This window comes from Pollicipes pollicipes, unplaced genomic scaffold, assembly GCF_011947565.3.
Source record: "Pollicipes pollicipes isolate AB1234 unplaced genomic scaffold, Ppol_2.1 Scaffold_7231;HRSCAF=8579_pilon_pilon_pilon, whole genome shotgun sequence".
Lineage (NCBI taxonomy): Eukaryota > Metazoa > Arthropoda > Thecostraca > Pollicipedomorpha > Pollicipedidae > Pollicipes > Pollicipes pollicipes.
Window position 1 is genome coordinate 26,071,248 of NW_023597034.1, and position 9,383 is coordinate 26,080,630.

Genomic DNA, 9,383 nt, shown 5'->3' on the forward strand with positions numbered 1-9,383 from the left:
ACAGTGATGACAATGTTGCATGGTCAAGTATGACATCACACATTGCTCAGTCTGCAACATCTGACCAACATTTGATTTCATAAACAAATTATCATATTAGATTGAACTGGCCATGGCACAATAGTCCCCTCTCATGATTACACATCTGTAGGCAAAGTGAAGACTTGACCACAGCAATTTAGCAGCAAATATTGTTTGGAAATTTAAAATGGCTTATGAATGCAAACAAACCTGTTCATAACATGTCACTTCAAATGACAGTTAGCAAGCAATGTTATGAGGATAAGCATGTTACATATTATATCAATGATGCTAGGTTTTGCTTAGAACTGACAGGAACAGAATGGCATACAATGCTCACAGCTGGCTTGACAGGTCATTTCTCATACCAAGTAAAATGAGACACATCACCACATAACAATATATATTTCAATGAAAAGCAAAATACTTGATAATGAAACAAACATTTTTCATTGTGCAGAGGCCTGCCTGCATCATTAAACTGACCTCTGTCATATGAGCCTCTTCTCTCATAACCACCAGTGCTCCCGCCACCACCTGCAATGGTTTGGGTTGAATGCAAACATTGAAATTAACCAGGCAACACATCAAATAACACACTGCTAAAGCTGTGATACTACTACACATTAATGAACATACCAAATCATTTATGACAAACAAAATATGATGCCCTCTTCTGTCATTCCAAGAACCTTTGTTGCTTCCCATAACATACCATATCTGTCACCACTGGACCCATAGCCACCTCCTCCATAGCCACCATTTCCCTGGCTGCCATAGCCACCACCACCATAGCCTGCAAAATCCATGATATTTGGTGTTAATGCAATACCAGGTATACTATTTACTGGTAGAGGCCAACCTATAACACAGGCAAAGCAATACAACACAGGCTCTTGGCACAACACAAAAAATTGGGCCTATCTGGGCCATTCTCCGAGCCTCTTTTTTCCCTGATCAGCAAAATTAATATTGAAACAACAGCATGTCAGGCACAACAAAGTCAAAACTCAAATATTAGCACACCTGCACAAAGGGGTGTTTTGCATTACATCTTACCTTTAAAATGCAAATTTACAGCATAAACACTGGTAAATATAGTGATATGCAGAGCATATTATGCCTGTCAAGCTGTCACACTGCCCAGCTTGCCTGGCATAGGATCATTTGTGGCTGATTTACTAGTTCACGTGAGTATTGGAGCTTGCACCCCAAGATATATGAGCTGCCCTGCTTAAGGAATTTGTTCCATGCCCCTGCCCCAAGATCTTGTCAAGATTTTTGATCATTTGCCAAATTTTGAGGACTGGCTCAACTGCATCTACAGCACAGACTGGATAAATACATTCTACTTTTAACATAAGTGGCTTGGCAAAGATCACATCCATAATGCTGCGCACACACAAGTTCAGGTGCTCAGACTTATGCAATATTTCGATGAGGTATAATTCTCAAGTGGTCATTTCAAACCAATAAACACTTGACATTTCAAAATAAGGCAAAACTAATGAAACTGTCTATCATGAGTAGCATACATGCATCCTCCTGGTTCAATGCAGCAATAATGTGCATGCACTCAACACAGTGGAATCCTTTCGTAAACTAGGACTTAATTAGATGGCACAATGACAGCACCTTGACCCCTCAAAGCATACTGTGGATGGCGCAATACTACCAAAAACACATGCTGCTCTGCAAGCTGACCAGCATCATACCAAAAGGCATTTCCAACATGATATAAAGCATTGCTGCCTTTCAAAATCTGATAAATACCCAATGTTAAAAAAGAGCATCATATATCATTTGTCATGTTTAAGGTGGAACATACAATAAATGACCATAAAACAGGTAAATTCATGCTACCTAATTTTAATAATTATGATGGTGAGCTACAGAGCATCTCACACCCTCAACTCGACCCCCCAGCCCCATTGCTGCATTATCGTTGAATGGCCACAACATGACTGCACATCAAGAACTATAAAAAATGTGAGGGGGCCAAGGAAACAATAATGCACTGAAATGTTTCTTATTGCATGTAGGTAAGCTAATGAAACTGACAGGCCAGAACAGACTAGAACCTAGCCTAACCTAACCAAACTACCTAACCTAGCCTAACCTTATCTAATCCAATATAATATAATCTAATCTAATCCAACCTAACCTCCCCACCCTATCCCATTCAACCCAGTGTCCCATTGGCATCCATGTTCCATGCCATACATATGCACCATATTAAGAAGCTTTCTTTGGCCGCCATGTTCTCATTTTGCTTTTCATTCGCCGCCCAAAGACATCACATTTGCCCCCCGATGTCGACCAATCTACAAACAGTACAGAAGGCTGCTTGTATACACAATAAACAAATTTCACTGGATTCCAGTTACCTTGGCCCCATACATTTTTATGGTTCTTGATGACCAGCAACATTGCAACCATGCTGAGCAACGGCACTGGGGCCGCAGCTGCTGTGTTTGCAGCGCTCAGATGTTTGCTGTCGTAGTCATCTAAGTTCCAAGGTAAGAGTTTAGATTACCTGTTTTACAATTAGTTACTATATGTTCTGACTTAAAAATGATGATTGATGTACACCGCCTTTTTTGCATTAGGTACCAATGTATGCCATGACCGATTTTTGTTGTTCATTGGAGTTTTTGGGCGCGTTGACTGCAGTGGTCATTTTGCGCCCATAACTATATATACCATGACCGAGTACCTTAATGTGTTTGAGGGCAAATTGAATGAGCATATTAACAAAGCAGGTCAGGGTGTACCTTCCTAACATTAGAAAAAATCATTGTACACCATTCGTCGTGTTTAAGGCAGGACATATCGTAAATAATCACAAAACAGGTAGATTCATGCTCTTACCTTCAAATTTTTTATAATTATGATGGCGAGCTCCCGAGTGCCGCACACACACAGCACCCGCGACACCGGCGCCGTTGCTGTGCACGGTCACATTACTGCACATCAAGCAGCATCAAGAACCATAAAAACATACTGGGCCAAGGTAACAAAAATCCATGAAATTTGATCCTCGATGCCAACGGGAGGATGGGTTGCAGGAGGATTGGGTGGGGAATGTAAAGCGTAGGGTGGGGAGGGGAGGTTAGGTTAGGTTAGGTTAGGTTAGTTGAGTTAGGTGGGGTAAGGTAAGGTTAGATTAGGTTCGGGTAGGGTAGGGTAGGTTAGCTTAGCTTAGGTTCTGGTCTATTCTCAGTCAGGTCAGGTCAGGTCAGGTCAGGTCAGGTCTCAGGTCAGGTCAGGCAGTCAGGTCTGGTCAGCTTAGCTTAGCTTAGCTTAGGTTCTGGTCTATTCTCAGTTAGGTTGGGTTAGGTTAGGTTAGGTTAGGCTAGTTTTAGATATGTTCTGGACTATTCTGGCCTGTGTGTTTCATAAACGCACCTAAACTCGATAAACTATTTTGATTGCTTTATTATTGTTACCTTGGTCCTGTACATTTTCATGGTTCTTGATAAGCAGAAATATTGTGCTTGCAACAACGCAGAAACGACTTGGGAGTCGATGCAGTGTGGTGTGCGTGGTCCTCGGGAGTTCACTATCATATTTATTAAAATTCCAGGGTAGAGCATGATTCTACCTGTTTTGAAATTATTTACCATATGTTCTGCACGAGTTCTTGGCAAGCAGAAATATTGTATTTACGCAACGGCAACGCAGAAACGGCGCTGGGGAGTCCAGGCGTGCTCGGGAGCCCGCCATCAAAGTTATTGAAATTAGAAGGCACGAGCATGATTCTACCTGTTTTGAGATTATTTACGGTATGTGCCGCCTTAAACACACAAATGGTGTGCAATGATTTTTTCTAACCTTAGGTAGGAAAGTACACCTACACCACAAAGCAGTCATTATATTACATTGGCATTAGCAATGGCAACACTCCATCCTAACATTTTACATACAACAGTTTATTAGAACGCATAATGTACCAAACATCACCCACCCCAGCCTCTGCCCCAACTGCATACACAGCTGCGCCGCATTCGCGACCATCTCAATGTATGATGAAACTTAACATAAATATACTTTCGGTACATACAAAATTCAAACGATTCTTCAAAACCGGTAGGTCACGATCACCGTGACACGGTGACACGAGCACGGTCACTACACGAGCTCAAATAAACACGACATCCACTCCGCGAACCACGTAACTGCAACTGTTTTCAATGAAATCACGAGCCTCATTCTTTTCAACATGATCCTACAAGCTCATCGCTGACATCCTGCTCCAACATGAAAAAATTCACGAGTTACTCACCCTCCGACATTCTGGCGATTATTCACGAACCAAGAAATAAAACACCAAACAACGACTAGTTGGGACACCGGCCCCGGCAAGAACAATGGCGCCCCACTTCGTGTGGATTGAAGAGTGCGCAGCGCTGCTTGCACATAAATATATTTAATGTATTTCGTGTAAGATTCGAGTGAAAGAATGGCATATGGCTTATGAAAATGTCTTTTTTATTAAAATATTTCATTTTTCTCCTAAATTTCATATGTAAGAGGCCTTTTGATAGCTGAATTGGTGTTAGATCTGAAGGGATGTATATACGTAAAGCATGAAAATGGACGATAAGCTCTTTGATTGAGCAATTCCCAAATACTAGCGTCTAAAATTTACTCAGAGTACTGAAAGCAAAGGTGACTTATCTCTCTATAATTTGAACGACCTAGGATAAGTTTATGCTGCGACTCAATAACTGCGGTCTGTTTTGTCGTCACCTTAGGCGTTTTTATGCTTATCTAATATCCTATGGGGCACATCAACTGCTCATAAACATAAAAAGTATCTAATGAAGCATATCCAAGTCACATTTAGTCATAGAACTCTCAATAATACTTAGATGAGGCTGCTCAGACGCCTACGGCAGTAAATCAATTATTGAGTAAAAAGGACACGGCTGTGATGTTAAAACAACGCAGCTGCCCTGATCCCAGCGCACCAGGCTAATTTTACCCGGGGGAGACCGCCGGATATTTACAGCATCAGTAGAGCCTGGCTGTGGTGTAGGCTGTTGCGGGTGGGTAGAGAGTTGCGGGGCGGACACTCAATATTTAAAACTTCGTGGGATCGTGGGTCGTCCTAAGGGCTTCAATTGCGAGAGTTATTGTTGTTACCGTTGTCTGTTCTAGCCCATGCGTGAACTGGTAAGCCTCTTGAACGCATTGTTCGAGGACATGTCAGGGCCCGTCCTTATATTGTTCTGTGCTACATTGCGCTATACACTACAAACACTGGAAAACATGAAACATTGGATAACATGATCATGAAGACCCCTTTGCCCTTTGGCAAAGTCAGAGTGTTGTGCTGGAGTCAGACGTGTTTTTCAGAAGGCACAGGGGAGAATGTGGTGAAAATTTTGTGATGACACATGTGAGTCATATGATGCAGTTTGATAAAGACTTAAGCCTAAAGATCAATGACACATAATTCATTGACACCTTGTTATGCAAGACATTTGTTTGTTGTACCTAGTTGGATAGCCAGCTTTAGTTATTGGACAGTCATTCAGATGAATGCAGTCATCCAGGCCAGACAAAGTGCAGGGTTGTCTTGTTTACTTGTTTCCTACCTGCTTACATAGAATCAACTAAACTTCACACCCTCATGAAAATGCAAAGAAAGATCTCACTCAAAGTTCAGCAATAACTGCAAAATCTTTTGAAGAATTAGTCACGGTTGAAGCTTTCTTGCAATTAAGAGAACTTCTGAATTAATGTTTATAACATAAAATTATGCATAAAAGAAAGCATTGTATGTTAATCATAGTTATTACTCAGCATACCCTCCAGCTCTTTTTGACAACTTCTGGTTTGAGTGTCCTCTTAGTTTTGTCATATTTCAAGAAAATATGGTAGTTAAGTCCAAGTTTAAACTTTCTTTCTCAGTAAGATCATGACATGATAAATTGATATAACCATCCACAGTTTGTGATAATACTGTGTCTGCCCATGAAGCTCTGAAATTCCTCTGACTCATATTTCTAGTAAGACATCTGGCATCACATTCAATCACATCAAGTACATCAAACACCTTTTGTCTTAGTTCATGTTCTGGGCAGTATGCATGTGACCTCTTTTAAAGCTGTCATCTTTTTTATATGCACTTGTGTGAGGGGTCAAATTGATCCCCCAAAGGTTTTTCCAGAATTATTTCCAAATGGCAAGGTGTAGCCAACCCAGACTTTGCTTAGGTGTGGACAATTAAATAGGGGATCCTCTGGCATAAAGCAATTTAGATGCACCTGGTAAGGTCACTGACCTATGGCAGGTCAAAGTTAGGCCATGGTTTCGGTGGAGGCAATTTCTTCGGAATCATTCAATCTGATTCAACAACAGAGTGCTAGATGAAGCCATTCAACTCTGAGATACTTTCTTAGGCAGCACAACAACTGAATAACAAATTGCACTGACCTAGGGTCAGGTATGAAGGTCAGATCATGGTCAAAACCAACCTGTTTTATTACTCCAGTGCTAACTCTATGGGGTAGTTCCTGGTGCTCATTTCCCATTTATTGATAACAGGAACTGCATGATACACCTTCCATAGACTTGCTAAAGGTCAGAATAGGTCACTGACCCAGAATGACCAAGGTCAACATTATGTTTTTAGGACCATACTGCCTAGCGTAATCCATGTCATTTATCCAGATGCAAAACTCAAAGTGGTTTTGTATGATTTTGGTCACCATGACCTTTAAAATGTCAAACAAAGTCACTGACCTTAGATGAGCATGTGACCATTTTGCTGAAAACAGTTGTCTAGGTTGTAGGGACCCTTTGGAGACCAACCTGGAATTTGACCTTGTTTGAACTCATTTGACCTGAAGGTCATGATCTAGGGATCTCAAACTGTGGCCTAAGTGACTTCACATACAGGTCAACACACCCTGTGAATTTGGTGTCTTTAGCTCTCTAATTTCCTGAAATTGCAGGGAGAAGGGCGTCAAATTGAACCCCACCCGAGCGAAGGGTATTCAACCGGCCACCTGGGCGCGTGTTTAGAACATCACAGGCCTTCTACTCCAGCTCATGAATCACCAGTTGTGCCTTGTATGTCGCGGTGCCTAGTGTTGTTTTATGTCAGTATATCTTGGCAGAATATTTTCCTTTATGCATGTTTCATTAAATGTTATCCCCCCCCCCTCCCCCATGTCCTATTGCCGCAGTGTGACTGCTGATTCTGCTTAACCAAACATTAGCAGATTAGTTTGTAAGGCTAAGAACTTCTAGTCCAGGTTTCTTGTTGAGTTTAACATATTTCAAGAAAATTAGAAGTTTAAATGGAGGGTACTCAATTTAATGACAATTCAAAGGGAGGAACTAAATGGCTGACTAAACCTGTTGATAGCCCCATGCTGCAAGCCCTTGACACTGATTGATACAAAACATTCACCAATTGATGTTGCTTGGTCGATAAGCTGTCCTTTCGGCAGTATGGTGAATTTTGGTCAGGTCAAAGGTCACCAGAAGTACAAAAAACTGTAAACATAGGTTTGCAGACAACCCCATGCTCCGAGCCTTTGGCACCGACCACCGTGAAACTTTCACCAATCGATGCGCCATAGTCGATATCCTATCCTTTCCAGAACATGATGACCTTGAGTCAGGTCAAAGATCACCAAAAACCACCAAAACCATCGAAATTGGCGTGACATGACCCTAGGTCACCATGTTTTGGAAAGGATAGGACATTAACTATGGCGCATTGATTGGCGAAGGTTTTTGTGGTGATCGGCGCCTGAGGCTCGGAGCATGGGGTTGTCTGCAGCCAAAAAAGCAATTCAAATAGAATTACTGCTTTCATAGTGGTTAGCAAGGGTCAAATGAATTTTCTTCCCCAGGGTCGGCTTCTTAGAATAAAAGTTCTGAGCTATTCAGAAGGATATCGGAAGGCTGATATTACTGATCAAATCGTACGCGTCTGATGTAAAATTACGCAAAAATGTGGGATGCCTACCTTTATGCATTCCGGGTTTTCGACTTTGCAGCATCCTTATGATAAAATATTGTTCGCACAAAATCACTCCTATAGTCGTCGATATCTGTACATTCTAGCGTTGCGAGACCTTCTCTCATCGTCGGAAAAATATAAATGGCACACATAACACGTTTGTAAATAGGTGCTTAACGCTTAGAGAGGTTAGGAGACCCCTAGGCCCACCGGACCGCACGATCGCGATCAATTCATGTGTCGACGTTAAGCTGTCGGACACTGGCCCTTATTTCTTTCCTACCAATTTGAACTTAATAAGCTGATCGCCGCTGCTAATGCCGATATTGATGGCGTGCACTTCTCCATGATACGGGTGAATTTGCGCCTGGTTACGCTTATGGGTGACGATAACTTATAGCTTGCACCCATGATTACCTCACACTAGCTTACACCGAGTACATGGAAACATCTGAATCTGGTAACCAACACTATGATATATATATATATATATATATATATATATAGATATATATATATATATATATATATATATATATATATCTGTCTGGCAATGTAGTGCGTTTGCAAATAGGTTTTGAACATCTAGATAGGCAGCAGACCATTATGCTGACGAGACTCCACCAATGTCAACAAATTTCCTTTCTAAATTAGTTATAATACTACTAACAAATTATGTCTTGCGCCATTTATATTTCCCCGGCGGCGTGATGAGGCTTAAAACGTTAAAATGTATGGATATCAAGGAATACATGAGTGAGTTTGAACGAATAAAATTTTATCTTGGCGATGCTGCAAGTCGAAAGTCCGGAATCTCGAAACGGTGCATCAAGAGTCTGCTATTGCGGAACCAGCGGTCGTTTAATGAAGCATGCGTACAGGAAAGTATGGTAACAAAATATACCAATATATATAGATATATATATATTTATATATATATAACACGCACACACGCTCGCAGAACAATAAAATACATACGCAAAGCTGTTAACTGTGCCCAGTGTATGCCATACATGACATTTTGTAATTCCGTCCGTCTTGTTAGCACATCCATCTCATCAAGTCAGGGCAGTCATTACCAAACGCCTTTTGTGAGGGAAATGGCAGTCTGCATTGTATTGCCAGTGGAAAATGGGTGTCCATACATTGATGGCATATTTTTTTGCGATGCCCATGTGTGCAGCATAAAAGCACATCAATGCTGTACTGGGCGCAAAATGACGATTGAAGTCGACACGCCCGAAAACACCAATGAACAACAACAAAACAAATCAATGCTGTACCAGTTAAATCAACTGAATCCCCACCTGTGCTCACTCACAGCAATTGTATGACTAGTCCGTTTTTTTAAGATGCAGCAGCCATGCTCCGCCACAGA

The 9,383-nt window shown here is 41.4% G+C and overlaps 1 protein-coding gene and 1 long non-coding RNA gene across 2 annotated transcripts in view; both read right to left on the reverse strand.

Annotated features, from left to right (window-relative positions):
* Positions 1-9,383, reverse strand: part of LOC119109897 (histone-lysine N-methyltransferase NSD2) — a gene marked incomplete at its 3' end in the record, with an annotated part of 43,892 nt that overhangs the window by 20,292 nt on the left and 14,217 nt on the right.
* LOC119110282 (uncharacterized) lies at positions 507-4,407 on the reverse strand. Its single transcript, XR_005095468.1, has 3 exons — positions 4,307-4,407; positions 737-817; positions 507-558 (listed from the first exon to the last, which is right to left on the reverse strand). It is a non-coding gene; the product is annotated as an uncharacterized LOC119110282 (long non-coding RNA).